This window comes from Lepus europaeus, chromosome 2 (assembly GCF_033115175.1).
Source record: "Lepus europaeus isolate LE1 chromosome 2, mLepTim1.pri, whole genome shotgun sequence".
Lineage (NCBI taxonomy): Eukaryota > Metazoa > Chordata > Mammalia > Lagomorpha > Leporidae > Lepus > Lepus europaeus.
The window spans coordinates 27,244,754-27,260,942 of NC_084828.1; the positions used below are offsets into that span (position 1 = coordinate 27,244,754).

At 37.0% G+C, this 16,189-nt stretch overlaps 1 pseudogene; it reads right to left on the reverse strand.

Moving 5' to 3' along the window:
- The window catches only part of LOC133750602 (protein MIX23-like), a 35,471-nt pseudogene extending 21,860 nt beyond the window's left edge, over window positions 1-13,611 (reverse strand).
- Between the last annotated feature and the right edge of the window lie 2,578 nt (window positions 13,612-16,189).

Genomic DNA, 16,189 nt, shown 5'->3' on the forward strand with positions numbered 1-16,189 from the left:
TGCTCACTATGAGAAAAGGAGTTGCTTCATAAAATTCGGCAGCACTTCAGAATCCCTGCTCACTCCCTCTTCCTCTATAAAACAGAAGTGAACATATTCTATATGAGGTGAATACATTCTATATTCTCCTCTTCTGGCATGAGTTCTCCAGCTGCGGTTGCAGTTCAAATGATGCCCATGGCTGCAGTGAGCATCTGGGCTAGTAATTTAGAGGACCCCCTTCCTTTTGAAGGACATGGGTTTGATTCCCACCTCTGGCTCTGGCATCTGATTTCAGCTCCTCCCTAATGCACAGATTTCCAGATACAATGGTGATGGCTCAAGTAACTGCATTCCTGACACCCACATGGAAGACTTGGATTGAGTTCTTGGACTGAGTTCTTGGCTCAAGGCTAAGGCCACTGCCCAGCCCTGGACAGCCCTTGCTCTCTTTTCCTCCTCTCAAGCAAATAATGTTAAGAAATAAAACAAAAGTCCATGGTTGATATGCATTCCTTGTTCCTTGATCAGACGAGATTGAGTGCATTTAGGGTGGAGTGACTGAAGACAGATATTTATTTTTTATTTTCGTGACCACCTAAAAGGCTGAAATTGTAGAGTGAGGAAGAATTTGGAGTGGTTGAGAACAGTGCTTGTTAGCACAGAAAAGAACTTCATGGGATTCTCAGGAGTGATTGGCAGAATGCAATCTGATACTGCAACTTTAACAACTGTGGGAAGAGATAGAATGTGCAAATGTTAAAATTTCTATACTAATATTATCATCACCTTATTTTTGTTACAGACAGCTAAGGCCTGAGGACATTTGGGTAACATTTGAATATGTATAAAGTACGTTTGTTCTAATATTAAAAAGATACAAAGATAGAATCCTAAAATAAGCACCATAGCAAAATTCTTTTGATGGAAAACATATGTAATCTTAATGGCATTATTAATATGCTAATGTAATGAACATATGAATGTAACAAGTATTGATATTGTAAGGGATTAAATATTCCACCCCCAAGTTATGACATTTGGGCATAAAGGTTATTTGGAGCCGAAGACAATTGAGAAATAGCAGATTCTAAAATTGCTGTTTGTGTGCCACCCCACTGTTTTCATCAAAGGAGAATCCAAATTCCATCAGTAAATTTGTCTCCTTCTATACCAGGAAAGGAAAGATACCTCTTAGACTTTTAATCACTGGAGACAACATTAGACTCTTATCAGCCCATGGACAGCAGGGAGAGAAATCTACATAACAAACCTTATTAAAATAACCCTTTTCCTCTTTGAGTTTCTCCCCATGTATTTACCTTTTCATGGTTTGCAGCTCCTAGAAGCCTAAACTCCTTTTCCTTTGTTATTTCTCTAAAATTGTACTGTTCTTTGTTGGGATGCCTTATAAGCCTCCAATTCTAAACACCCTTGAGTTACTCATCAATGAATTTCTCAGTTATGTATGCTTAAGACATGTTTTAACATATTCAGTTTCTTTTTCCCTTTTAACCTGTCTTTTGTTATCCTAATATCCACAGCCTGTACTGTAGAACCTATGGGAGTCAAGGAAAAAGTTGAGCATCTTTTTCCCCCTTCCCTACAGTATAGATGAACCACAGCACTGCTTCTGTTATCTCTGTTTTGTTTGCTGCCTGTTTCTAATAATGGGGAATGGGCAGTGTGCTAGCCCTGCTGCTCCAAATCTGTTATGTCTGTTATTGTCTGTTATGCTGGCAAGTAGATTCCACAAAGTACATTTCTCTAATTCCTTTACCAGCTCGGTTTGTATGAGAGTCCATCAGCCAGAAAATAAGGATAAACTGAAAACAGAATAAAGGATGTGGAGTTCTGTGTTTTATTTTATTTTATTTTTTCTTGCTATTTGTGTACTCTCATCTACAGCACTTTTTCCTCCCAGCAATACTTTACCCCTTCTACCTGATCATTGCTGTGGGGACCACTGGATCCAGCCTCCAGCACTGTCTGGTGCTCTGAAAACCAGTCTGCTTTGTACTTATTTAGTAGCAAAGGCAGCAGACAGATTATGTTTCCTACTCAGAAGACTGGTCTGCAGCTGCTTGGGGCAGCTCCTACAAACTGTTACAATTTGGGAGTGACACCAAGCCTCCAAACAGTGCCCTGAAGGCAGATGCTAGATACCATTAGGTCCCAGTCTCTTAGCCTCCATCCCCTAGTTTAACTCATTAAATTAAGGGAGCAGAGAAGGCCCTACAAGAATTTAATCACATCAGAGGTTGGCCCAAGTGCTTGGGCTCCTGCACCCCCATGGGAGATCTGGATGAAGCTCCTGGCTCCTAATTTCAGCCTTGCCCAGCCCTGGCTTTGAGGTCCTTTAGGGAGTGTACCAAACAATCGAAGATTTATCTGTCTGCCTCTGCCTCTGCCTCTCCCTTTCTGTAATTCTGCCTTTCAAATAAATAAATTAATTAAAAAAAAAAAAAAGAAAAGGATTACTATACCTCTACCAGCAAAAATATAGCTGAGTATATTGATAATCATGATTTCAAATAAGTAAAATAAGACATTACTGTTTAATTGAAAGTAATCTTCTGGCCGGCGCCGTGGCTCACTAGGCTAATTCTCCACCTGTGGTGCCAGCACTCCAGGTTCTAGTCCCGGTTGGGGTGCTGGTTCTTTCCTGGTTGCTCCTCTTCCAGGCCAGTTCTCTGCTGTGGCCTGGGAAGGCAGTGGAGGGTGGCCCAAGTGCTTGGGCCCTGCACCCGCATGGGAGACCAGGAAGAAGCACCTGGCTCCTGGCTTCGAATTGGCGCAGCACGCCAACCGTAGCGACCATTTGCGGGGTGAACCAACGGAAGGAAGACCTTTCTCTCTCTCTCTCACTGTCTGACTCTGCCTGTCAAAAAAAAAAAAAAAAGTAATCTTCCAAATATATTTTTACATATTATTTGTATATAACTTGAGGATTTCATAATTTGGCCTGTATGTGAGGAATTGAGGAAATTAGAAGATATACTCTAAAGCTACTTCAGATTAAAAGAAAATTCTAATTCCTAGTAGTTGAGTTTGGATGACATATGGTGAATTCTCATCTTTACTACCATTGCATATAGAAATGACTGCATTAGATTTAAGTTAAATGTTAAAAGTGATTTGGTTCATGGTAATCATGAAGTCTAATTATTTAGAGATCTTGTTATGCTGGAGGAACAAACACCATTTAGGAAATTGTGCATTTTTACAATAATTCTTATCAACTCAATCAAGCCAACCCATTTATTGAAGCTAGAGTATATATAAACACAACATCTGAGTTGGTAGGAAGATAAAGAACTGTTAACCCAGAATGATGTAAACAATCATGTTGGGGACACACATGCACACAAAACAGATTCGCAAAGAAATGTTAAACTTTCCCTTACAAATTTTGAATCATCATTTGTATAAGTAAGGGGTTAAATATCTCTGAATGTGTCATAATGCAAAATGTCTATTTTCAGTTCAAAGTTAAAAATCGTAAATGTTTGCAAACAACCTATATGCAATACGAAGACTTTTTTGATAGTGGTACTGTTGACTTAAATGCTAACAAATCTTTTAAAATGTGGAAAATCCATTGACATCACAGTTTTAATCAAATGTTAATTGGCAGTCATAAAGATATTAAAGAAGCATATAGAAAGACAAAACAGCAGAAAAGAGATGCTCTAGAAGTGAAAAAAGAGGGAGAAAACTCCAAAATAAAACGTATTTGGAGTGAGTAAAATCAAGTAGTATCATAACACTGGGGACCTTATTATGGAGAAAATAACAAAAATAAATGATTTCTTCAAGATAGCCTCTACGTGAAATAGAGTGTATGACTACTCCTATAAACATTAGATATTATGGGAACAGAGCCAGCTGCACATGGGATCTCACTGGAAATTGAAAATGTTTCACATAATCCATAAAATGACCAGTTTTCTATAAAGCACCTATCACATACTTAGTACTCAATTAATGAATGCCTCAAAAGATTTTCCTTGTTTATCCTAAATCTTACCATCCACTTAAAGAAACAAAAAACACTTCCCATCTGCCAGCAAGTGGGATGTTTGTGCTAGGGGATGAAGGATTGGTATTTGAAAGAATGATGATGTTTTCAATATGTGTGGTTAACATTCTACTTCAGATCAAATGCCCATGACAGCTGAGGCTGGACCAGGAAAAACCAGGAAACTGAAACTCTCCAGGTCTCCCATTTGGGTGGTAGGTTCTAAGCATTTGAATCATCATCAGCTGCCACCCAGGATATGCATTAGCAGGAAACTGGATTGGAAGCAGGATAACCGGAACAAACTGGAACACAAACTGGCACTCTGCTACAGAATGTGGTTGTTGTAAGCAGTGGCTTAAAGCCACTGTGCCACAATGAATGTCCCCTTTACGTTCTTTTGTAACACTTAAAAACACTTTTAGAAAGGAAGAAATTTCACCTATACCTTTTGCTGTTTATTACATACAAGTTGTGCACAATTGCATTACTGATACTGTAATACATAGTTTTTAAGAACATTGAGATTTACAGTGTGAATTAAAATCCTAATGGGTCTGGGCATTGGTGTCTTGTTATATGCCCTGTATATTTGCAGGACTGCAAAAATCGTTAACACTGAACTGTCTAAGTTAGAAAAGCCACCCTAATAAAAACCAAGTGTCTAAAGCACAATACATTTAACTGCATATGAAATGTGACATGTCATTAAATATCCCTCAGACAATAAATCGCTTTTAGCAGATGGTATACCATCTGGCTACCATAAATAACAAACACCTTTGGTGGCACCTAAGGTGGCGGACCCTTTTAATTACAATACTCTATCTGGACATTTGTCACAGGTAGAAAAAGCTTCAGATCTACAAGCTATATACATAAACATGGTCTTCCAAATTTCCTATTTTACAGTTAGGCAGTTGAGAAATTTACAAGAATTTTTGGATTTTGAATTACTTATTATACAAACAAACCTACAAATGTAATTTCCTGCTTAAGATTTATTCACGTTTTAATTGAATAGAAATACTTTGTTTAATTACAAAAGTATGCATAATTAAAAATGTAAATGTTTAACGGGAAACCATAAGTATAATTTGCAATTAAATGAATTCATAGTTTCAATTGTAATTACTCTACTTTTCTAACTATGAATTTTGTTTTTTCATAATTGTATACCTAAAGACCATTGAGGGAGCAGATGCTTACCATAAAAGTTAAGATGCCACTTGGGGTACTCACATTTTGTATTAGAATGGGTTGAGGTCTCAGTTTGTCTCTTGATTCCTGATGATAAATCAAGTGCATCGATTCCTGCCATCCATGTGGGAGACCTGGGTTGTGTTCCTTATTGTGAGCTTTGGTTTGTCTCAGTCTAGGCTATTTGTGAACACTGGGGGAGTGAAGCAGCAAATGGGAAATATCTCTCCCTCCCCTCCCTTCAATCTCTCTTTCCTTCCCTGCTCCCTCTCTGTGTGTGTGTGTGTATGTATATATCCCTGTCTCTCTGTCTTTCAAATAAATAAAAACAAAATGAAAATGATTGAGAATTAGAATTGTTCATGAAACATCCTTATATTGCTTCTAAAATGTAGATTTATTTTTCTTATAAAAGATTACCCTTGCCAGCTTCTAATCATATAAGAGAAAAATAAAACAGAATTTTGTTATTAGTCATTAAAACGCTGTGATTACATAGAAATAAGCAACAGAGGAATTCAGGTAGGAGTATAACCAAGAATAAAACACAGCATGTGATTTTTCCTTTTTATTTTTAATAGCTTATAATTTGCTGGCCTACAAGAACTTTTCTCTGACTTATAATTGAAGCCATGGCTATGCAAAGTTGGTAGCATGCTGAATTCTTTTTAGTGTTAATTAACCAATAATCTAAAGGGATTTGAAAGCTGTTCTTAAGTAGATTATCTAATCCTGATCTTGTTCCCAGGCAAAGCAAAGCTCCTTGCTAAATTTTCCTCCATTCAAAACCTGAAGTTATTATAAGAGATGTAATAATATTTCTAGATATCCCTTGGATGATGCAATTTAATCTTGTTCACAGTAAGAAGTGAGAAGTATTTAATTTTTCAGTAATAAAGCATGGAGTGAGAATGTTTGCATGACTTTAGGAATAGTAGGTAGACTTTATGCTAAGAAATCAAGCAGTAGGTAGAAATGTTGTCAATCCAGGTAGTAAAGGATTATATGAGTCCTCAAAACAAGCACAACTGGGGGCCAGTGCTCTGCCATAGTGGGTAAAGCCATCATCTACAGCACCAGCTTCCCAGATGGGTGCTTATTCAAATCCTAGCAGTTCCACTTCCAATCCATCTCCCTGCTAATGCACCTGGGAAAGCAGCAGAGGATGGTCAAAGTACTTGGCACTTTGCACCCCAGTTGGAAACCCTGAAGACCTCCTGAGTTTAGATCAGCCCAGCTATGGCCATTGCAACCATTTGGAGAATAAACCAGCAAATGGAAGAGTCAGCTTTTCAAATAAATAAATGTTTAAAAAAGAAAACAAGCAGTATGTTGATATCTTAGGCTGATGGTTTAACAAAGCTCATTTGAATGTTAAGAACAGTGGAAATTCAAATGCACCGGGCCATGTGGTTACAAGTAAAACAGTGGTGAAGAAAGGCTCAGTTCTTGTCTCTCCTGAAAAAAAGAATTGCCACTGGGACAAGGCAGTGAGCAAAGTAAGATTTATTTAAGTCAGAACCCTTTTGCCATAGCCACAGCCTCTAGGACGGGGACTCCCAGAGAGGCAGACCTGAGACACCAGTGGAACTAGAGTCTTCCAAGCATATTTTTGGTGGTAGGGGGCAGAAAGCAGCAGCTAACAATCAATAAGAGGGTAGGGACAAAACTCATCAAAAGTATAATTTGTAATCCTGTGTATCCTGTCTAGCTTATTCAAGATAAAACAAAAAGACATCAGAAAAGCGTGATTGGTAACTTCATTCTATTTTCAAGATAAACAGAAACTCAGAAGGGTAGAATCACTATTTCCTTGCTATTCTTATGATAAAACTGGAAACTCAAATGGGATTCAGCACTTTTATATTGCTAAAGGTGGATTTTGGGGAGAAGCAAGCATTTTGAACCTTCTTCAAGAGACTTCCCTTTCAGGATCTGACCTAGCTACCTACACATTAGTCCATTTACCTCATCACAATATGTCAATGTCAATGTTTGTACAATAAGAATAGCTTAATGAAAGAAGAATTTTCTATGTGTATAACAGAGCTTACATATTTCAAAAGGTATTAATGGGCTCTTATCTTTCATTCTTCTGTATATTCCTGTTTCCATGCTGCCTGTGTCATTCATCTGCTTTAAGGGGAATTAAAAGTCAGACAACAAAAACCAGAAGAGAAAGAGTCACTACTCATCTTGGGAGAGAGTCTTTGAGGAAGAATAAGAAGATGATCTTGAAACTGAAGAAACTTTTGCATATGAACAACCAAACCTGACCTGCTTTATGGAGTTTTTAATAAAGTTTAAAATAAAAGATAAAAGAAGATATGACAAAAGGGAATTTCCTTCTTATTAGAAACAGGGAAAGCCTGTGTTCCCACAGTGGAACATATTAAAAGAATAATAGCTTAGAACAGTTAAACATCCTCACTTGCCTTTTTCCTACAGTGAATGATTCATGTTCTAAAGCCTGAAACTTGAAAGATGAGAAAGTTGAAGGATAAAAAGCCACTAAATAGATACAGGGATGACATAAGCATTTTATTTCTAAAAGAGAACTGAGAATGATTTCAGTAGACTATGTACGCAGTCTTTTCAAGGATAATGTCTACAACGGATGCTTCAAGTCATGTGTCTGTTTTCCATAACCCAATTGAGCAAGGCTGCATATAGAAAAATCTATTCATTTTATATGTCACAGGTGCAAGTTAACAGGAAAAAAAATAAGGCAAGATTAACTCCCTTGAGTACAGGGGTATTACTCTTACTTTACCTAATCATTGTTGAAATAATAAGAGAAATATAAAAACAGAAGGAAACATGAACTGTCACTGTAGAATAGAATGAAGTGATGACTTTGACATGGAAAACTTCTGTGAAGGTTAACTTATAACGCCTGAAAAAACAACCTAAAGTTGTTAGAAAAAAATGAAGCAACACTTTTAAATGCCATTTAATAGGTGAGTGTTTGTAAAAGTGAGGGTTGTAGTAGAATGTAGTCCTTTATATGAGCATACCTATCAAGCATCCTGTGAACTCGCTCAAAGATCAAGCAGTTCAATTCATGCAAAGTAGAAGACATTGTAAGTATTTTCTTATCAACTCCACTTAGATTTCTCAGTAGGTACAGTCCAGGAGAGTTAAATCATTTAAATCAATGAAGAGAGGCCGGCGCTGTGGATCATTAGGCTAATCCTCCGCCTGCGGCGCCAGCACCCTGGATTCTAGTCCCGGTTGGGGCACTGGTTCTGTCCCAGATGCTCCTCTTCCAGTCCAGCTCTCTGCTGTGGCCCTGGGAAGACAGTGGAGGATGGCCCAAGTCTTTGAGCCCTGCACCCGCATGGAAGACCAGGAGGAAGCTCCTGGCTCCTGGCTTCAGATCGGCGCAGCGCGCCAGCCGGACGTCGCAGCCACTTGGAGGGGGTGAACCAATGGAAGGAAGACCTTTCTCTCCGTCTCTCTCTCTCTCTCACTGTCCACTCTGCCTGTCAAAAAAAAAAAAAAGAAAATCAGTGAAGAGAACATCAAAATTTGTAAAACATGAAAATTATTTCCTTTTGTAACTAACTGATTTTAATAATATGCTTTGCTTTAAAAAAGTGGCATATCAAAAAGATAAAACATATGAATTTTGATAAAATGTCATGATTATTAGCCTAAATTGTATACAAGTCTATCATTTTTAGAGTTTGAGAAAGCTTTTTTTACCTTGGTTCTCCTCTTTTTCTTTTTATTCTCTTTTCTGCTATTGCTTTGCCTCTACTTAATAGAGTGTGTAGAAAAATATAACACATTTAAAAACCTAGTCCTCTACAGTAATTTTTAAATATTTATAAAATATTTATGTAATTATCCATATAAAATTATATAACACAAATGTTTAGTAAATCAGAGAAAATACATTATTTTTCTCAAATAAGGTTTATTTCTAGCATTGCTTTATCTGCTCAAATTAAAAGTTCTTTATAATTTTAAACTAGTGAATAACAAAAGTAATTCAAATCTATTTCCCTGACAGTGGATAAGAATATGCTAAAAATTGCTAAAATGCAATATCATGTCTCTTTCAACTTTAGAGGCTAGAATAATAGCACTGTCTCCCCAAAATGGGATTTTATTGCTATAGAATTTCATTACAGTGAATGGAGAGTTCATATTAAGTGGGAATTGACTCAGTTATGTGAGAGGTAAATAAGTGTGCCAGGCTAATACAATTTCTGTTTCATTTATTTTTTTTATTTATGTTTTAGACTTTCTTCTACAAAATTTTTACTTCTATTTTTATTCCTCAAAAATATGGTTATGGTAGTAAGAAGCTTATTTTCAAACCTAAGTGTATCTGTAAAACTTATGTACACAAATCCTGTATTTGTCCATAGACACATCATAGTCACATCATAATGTGACTTTATGTCTAATATCTAATATTCTAATTTATTGTATTATAAATGCCTTTTATGCAAAAATTGTGCCACACAGTAATGAGATGTCCTTATTTCATGGTATGCATTCTTTATAGTCATGTCATTTGTGTACAATGTTGGGTTTTGTTTTTTAAAATATTTTTTTTTTGTTTACCAAGAAACCTTTTATTTAAGGTACACAAACTTCATGCATTTCATATATACATACTTAGGAACATAGTGATTCTTCCCACCCTACCTTCCCTCCCACCCTTCTTCCTACACCTTCTCCTGGTCCCATTTTCATTTTTTACAAAGATCTATTTTCAGTTAATGTTATACACATGAGATTAACCCTATGCTAAGTAAAGAGTTCAACTAATAGTATGGAAAAAATAAAGAAAATAGAAGCACGGTTCCTCAACAGTTGAGACAAGGGCTATTCAAAATCACAGCATGTCTAAGTCTCATTTTCACTTCTAAATATTACTTTTAAGATACTCTATTAGTTGTCACATTTATTTATTTTTACAATGAGATTCCCACTGAAATATTATCAAGTATTTGTGGGCTTCTCTAGGTACCACAGAAAAGTTAAAGTTGACTTTTTATCTTCTATTCATTCCATCATTAATTCATGAAGATGGTGTCAAGTCATTTTTGTAACAAAATATCTCTTTTGTTTATTCTTAAATGTATAGTTGTGGTCCTGTATTATTCAAAGTAGATAGTTAAGTCAGTCAAGTTAAGAAACTTAAATTTTTAATTTTAATACAATTAGAAGCTTGGTAAAGCTAGAAGAGAATGTACTGATCTATTCCTGTTGTTTTGCACACATCACATTACCCCAAGTGCACCATCACTCCAGGTTCTTTCCCAGGAAAAGGGGTGTATGGACAGGTTAGTGAACACAAATATGGAGTCCACCCCAGACCTGTCATGGTAATATCTTCATTGGTTTCTGTGAGGCTTAGCCTCAGGTGGCTCATAGATCCTCTGCTCTGAAGCATTAACATAAATTATTGGGTTTTAACTTGCAAGAGAGGAAGTTGACTTTCCTGGCTTCAAAATTACTTGGAAAAGAAAAAGCAGGGTCAGTATCTACAAGATTGGTATCTACAAGAACAGTGAGAAATAGGCACTCCTTCTCACCAAATTTTGACTCAAGCAAGTGGAATGGTATGTACACAGAGACGAAATAAGCCAAGGTACTTCATGAAGTTCATGGAAAAATGAAATTAAAGACTTGCAAGGAAATCTTTAACATCTATATGTAGCTTTTTTTCATAATAAGTATTTTCCATCTATTTTGGGAAGACGTTTTTATTCCAAAAAAGTGGTGTTTGCACCAAAATAACCTCATATGTAAGAAAAAAAAAATGAGTGGTGTGGTTGGTGTTCTGGTGTAGCAAGGTTAAACCACCGCTTTAGATGCCGGCATCACATTGGAAATGCCTGTCTGTGTCCCAGCTACTTCATTTCTGATCCAGATCCCTGCTAATGTGCCTAAGAAAGCAGTAGAAGACCCAAGTACTTGAGCTCCTGTCACCCATAAGGGAGATCTGAATGGACTTGTGTGTTCCTGGCTTCTACCTTACCTAGCCCCAGTCATTGTTACAATTTAGGAGTGAACCAGTGGATGGAAGCTCTGTTCTGTTCTACGTCTCTTCCTTTCTCTCAGACTATGCCATTTACATAAATCAAATCAATCTTAAAAAAATTAAGACAGAAAGAAGAGCTACAGAAAAGCAGGAAATATTTTAAAAGGCATAAAATTGAAGAGAGAGATAGACATAAAAAAGAGATACGGAGAGAGGCACTGATTCACTCCTCAAATGCCCTCTTTGGGCAGGAACGGGCCACATCAAAGGCAGCAGCCAGGAATGCCAAGTCTCCCATGTAAATGGCAAGAACCCAATTACATGAATCATCTCTGTTGCCTCTCCCAGTATGCGTTGGCAGGAAGCTGGAGTTCAAGATTCATTGACAGTAATTACTCAGGTACCCCAAAAAGGGATGTTGTGTATTAACTACTAGACTAAATCCTGTCCTAAGTTTGTAGCTTTAATTCCATTTCTCCACAGTTTTTCAATTACCCTCTTATACACATATGATAGAGGTACACGTTATACCCATATATATGTATAGATAGATGATAGACAAATAGAAAACTGACACATACATGTATACATCGATACTTCTAAGGAAGAGGTGGAACTTCAGATAATTAACAGATGGAAACTAGATCCTGAACTAATTAGATTTGCTTCAAAATAAACAATGTGAAATATTGTAGAATAGTGCATGCCCATGTATATTTCTGGACAAATAAACTATATTAGTTTGCTGGAGCTACCATAACAAATACCACAGACAGAGGATTAAGTGATTTTTCTCTGTGTATGTCTCTTTTCCAATTTCCTCTTAAAAGGGCATAAGTCTTATTAGATTTGAGTGGATACTAGAGTAGTATAATTTCAGTTTTACCTTAATAACCTCTTTCAAGACCTTATCTTCAGATATATTCACATTCTGAGATACTAGGTATTTGAGATTTCAGTCACATTAGCATATGGGAATGGCACAATTCAACCCAAGGCAGAAATGTTCTAGTGATGGTCAAGCAATGCATAAAATAACACTTGTAGCCCTTAAAATCATTGTTACTTAGGTAATTTTATTTCTGGTGTGAGAAGATCTGAGAAGTTCTATTAGTTAGGATTCAGCATAAGAAAAAGGAATTATACTAGGATCTTAAGAGATTTAATGAAGGGAACTTACTGTTCAAATTAGAAGTAAGATTTGGATCCAGGCACTGTGGCATTGGTGGTTAAGCCATTGTCCATGACCCTAGCAGTCTGTATGGGCACCACTTTGTGTCCTGGCTGCTCCACTACCTGTCCAGTTTCCTGCTAAGATAGCCCAAGTGCTTGGGCCCCTGCACTCATGCAGGAGACTCAAATGAAGCTCCCGGATCCTAGTTTCAGCCCTGACTGTTGTGGCCATTTGCAGAATGAGCCAGAGGATAGAAGATATCTCTTTATGTCTCTCCTTATCTTTCTCTGTAACTTTACTTATCAAACACATGAAATAAATCTTTTAAAAAAGCACAATTAGGACTCAAGTTTATGTATTGATTTGTAGAAAACTGTCATTATATTTATTAGCTAAGGCAATTTAGTATTTTATCTCAATACCCTGAATCAAGAATTCAGAATATGCATAGTGGCTAAGGCTTTTTCCTCTTCATAATGCCTGAGACTTAGTTATAATGAGTCAAACAATTAAAGCCTAAAACTCTAGAGGCGTCTCTCTCTCTGTGTGTCTCTCTGTCTCTATCTCTTTCAGGTTGTATGGGGCTAACATAACTATGGAGGCTTCAGGTTAGCCAGAGGTCTTTCATGAAACTTGAAACTACTAGAAGAGGAAATAGAAAACTGTCAGTTCTCTTAAAAGCTATGACCTGGAAGGGACATAGGATCACTTCATCATATGCTATTAGTCAAAGCTGACATTTGACAGCCTAGATTCAAAGGAATGGATCATAACCCCAGCTACCAAGGAGGAGTGTCAAGTAAATTTCAGCAATTACCGTCTGCCAGAATCTGCCCTCCAGACACAAATTATTTAGATTTTTCTCATATACAAATGTGTCATCTCATTACAGCACTTGGCTCAAGCTCAAAGGATGTCATTATCTAAACCATGTCCAAGGGCAGAAAAATTTCCTTGGGTGAAACTTCTCTGTTACAGAATCTCTCAATCTGAAGACCATTGGACTAAATCAATTTTGTTCCCCTATCTCACACACAATTCAAACATACAATAGTGAGAAAGTACAGAGTTGTTTATAGACACCTTTATTCAACAAGGTGGGAAGCAGTAAACATGTGACAGTCACTGGTCCATATAAGTTCTGAAATCCACTCACACACTTGTCATCAATTTGTTTATTAGTGCCACTCCTAACCCCTTGGAATGGTTACCTGTTCTTTTCAGGTCCACCATGTGAGCTCATCCTTTTGTTTTCTGGGTCATGCTTCTTTTTCCATAAGAAATGGATCTGCTGAATGTTATTTACATCTGAGTAGCCTTCTCTGCTTAGTTCTTGTCTATTGATTTTTGATGATCCAAAGTCCTCATTTCATTATACTACCTCTATTCCTTATTTAAAACTGTAGAAAATTACCCCTGAATAATTAACTTATCTAATGAAATCTATTCTATATATTCCATAAAAAGTGTCATACACAAATCTCTTTTAAACAAGTACTACTCTATTTTGGGTCCTTTGTGAGGTTGCTCTGAGACAAACACTTTACACACTTTACATATACTTCATAGACCTTAAGATACATTCTAAAGTTATTTTAAGAACTTTATTTATAGAAGTTATTTATGAAGTATTAATTAAGAATTTACACCATACTCTTTGATTTCATCATCATCCTGAAAATTGTTATATGATTTTGTGCATTTGATCAATGTTCTACTAAGAAATACTGAAGAGATCAGGGCTGGCTTTGAGGCATAGCAGGTTAAGCCTATGCCGTGACTCCAGGCACCCCATATAGGTCCCAGTTTAAGACTTGGCTGCTCCACTTCCTATCCCTGCTACTGTGCCTGGGAAAGCAACTGAAGATGGCCTAAGTGCTTGGGCCCTGCCATCTACATGGGAGACCCAGAAGAAGCTCCTGACTCCTAGCTTCCACCTGGCCCAGCCCTGGACATTGCAGCGATTATTTGGGGAGTCAAACAGTGAATGAAATAGCTCTCTCTCTCTCTCTCTCTCTTTCTTTCTCTCTCTAACTTTGCCTTTCAATAAAAAATTTGGAAAAAATATCTTTAAAAATAATTAAGAGATAAGGACTAATTTTATTTTGTACCCTGAAAGTCCTCATCCATGAAGGGTGCCACTTCCTAGAGAATCTTTCATCTTGATGAAAGCTTCAAGAGGGCACTGTCTCAAATCCAAGTTCGCAATAGATTATCTCACTGTTAGATCTCAGAGACTTGCAATGAGGTCTTAAGATGCTATAAAATTATTTTTTTTTGCCTTAAAGATTCCCTTCCTTTGTTTACATTGATTATCTTTTTTGATGTCAAATGAACAGGGAATAAGAGACAGTTTTACTTTTGAACCTAAAATGTCTTGATTTGGAATTTTTTCCTTCCAATTTTCCTTGAAGAGTGAACATACTGAGGAAGCCAAGTGACAAGTTCAGCATTCAGCTTAGAGACGGACCCATGCAGAACTGTAGATTCCTCAGGTTCATGGTTTTCCATATGACAGCAACACTGGTTGTGCTAAGTGTTCTGCTACAAAGGATAACCAAGGTTCCCTTTTCACTAGTCTGCAATTTTATGCTCTTCACCATCCTTCCAGTTCTCACTAAGTCCCCTCAAGACATTTTCAAACTTTGGATGGCAATTTCCTCAAAAATTTTCTGCTTTTGCATTACCCCATTCCAAAGTCAGTTATTACATGACTTGGGTTTTCATCAATGTGGCACAGACTCCAGAAATAAACTGTTCCGAAAAACTATAGTGTAGCAAATTCTCTCAAATCTTTGTGGCTTAGAACAAAATATCATCATTATGATTCATACTTCTATGAGAAGTATTTAGAAAGGGAGACAACAAATACAACAAATACGATTAATCTCTGCTCTAGGGTGTGTGTGGTCTTTGTTGACCCAGCTCTCAAAACTGACTTCAGAACAACTGAGCACTGTCTAGACACATTTTGCTGTCTCTCCACATTGCCTCTCACAGGGCTAGTAGTACTGCCTCAAAGTATGGCCAGAGAGTCAGGTTATTACTTAGAATGAAAAAATAAAAGTAACAGAAACTAAGTCTCCTTAAAGGTAGGCTCTGCATAGGTTTGAAATTGCTTTTGCTGCATTGGTTGAAGAAACCACAGGCCATTCCAGATTTGAGTGCAGGAAATGCAGACTCCATCTATTCTATGAAAACTTGTCAAATAATTTAATCTGTTAATTCCTGGTGGTTCAAATGGCCAAATGAGAAACCTGCTATTTCAGGACCACTACTGCCACTACTATCATTTGACATGATTGAGTGTTTTAAAAATGACTACCTCAGTGCCATTAAAATACTCATATTTCACATTTTACTTTGTAAAAACAAAACATAGCAAGGAGGTGACTTTGATTTCACTTGTACGTTACAAACCTCTGAAAGTCACTTAATAATGATTTAGAATTTTAGCAAGAGAGGAACCTGGGAAAGGAAGAATTTCGTTCTAAATTCCTATAGTAGAGAAGAAATGGAATGGAGAATTAATTAAGAGAATCAATTCTTTATTGTAAATTTTACTTATTTATTTTGTAAATAATTTTTTTAAAAGAAATACAAATCAAAGAAATTTATTGGTATTGACAAAAATACACAATACAAAAAACGAAACAAGCAAAACACAATGGAAACAGAGCCAGAAACCCCACCCAGCGGGCCCATGTGCCTGATGTACTGACAGTGCCGTCCCCGACGCCCCAACGCAGGGCACTAATTCATAAGGACCTCCATCTGCACCAGCCTCTCGTTGGTGTCCCCAGACGTCCGG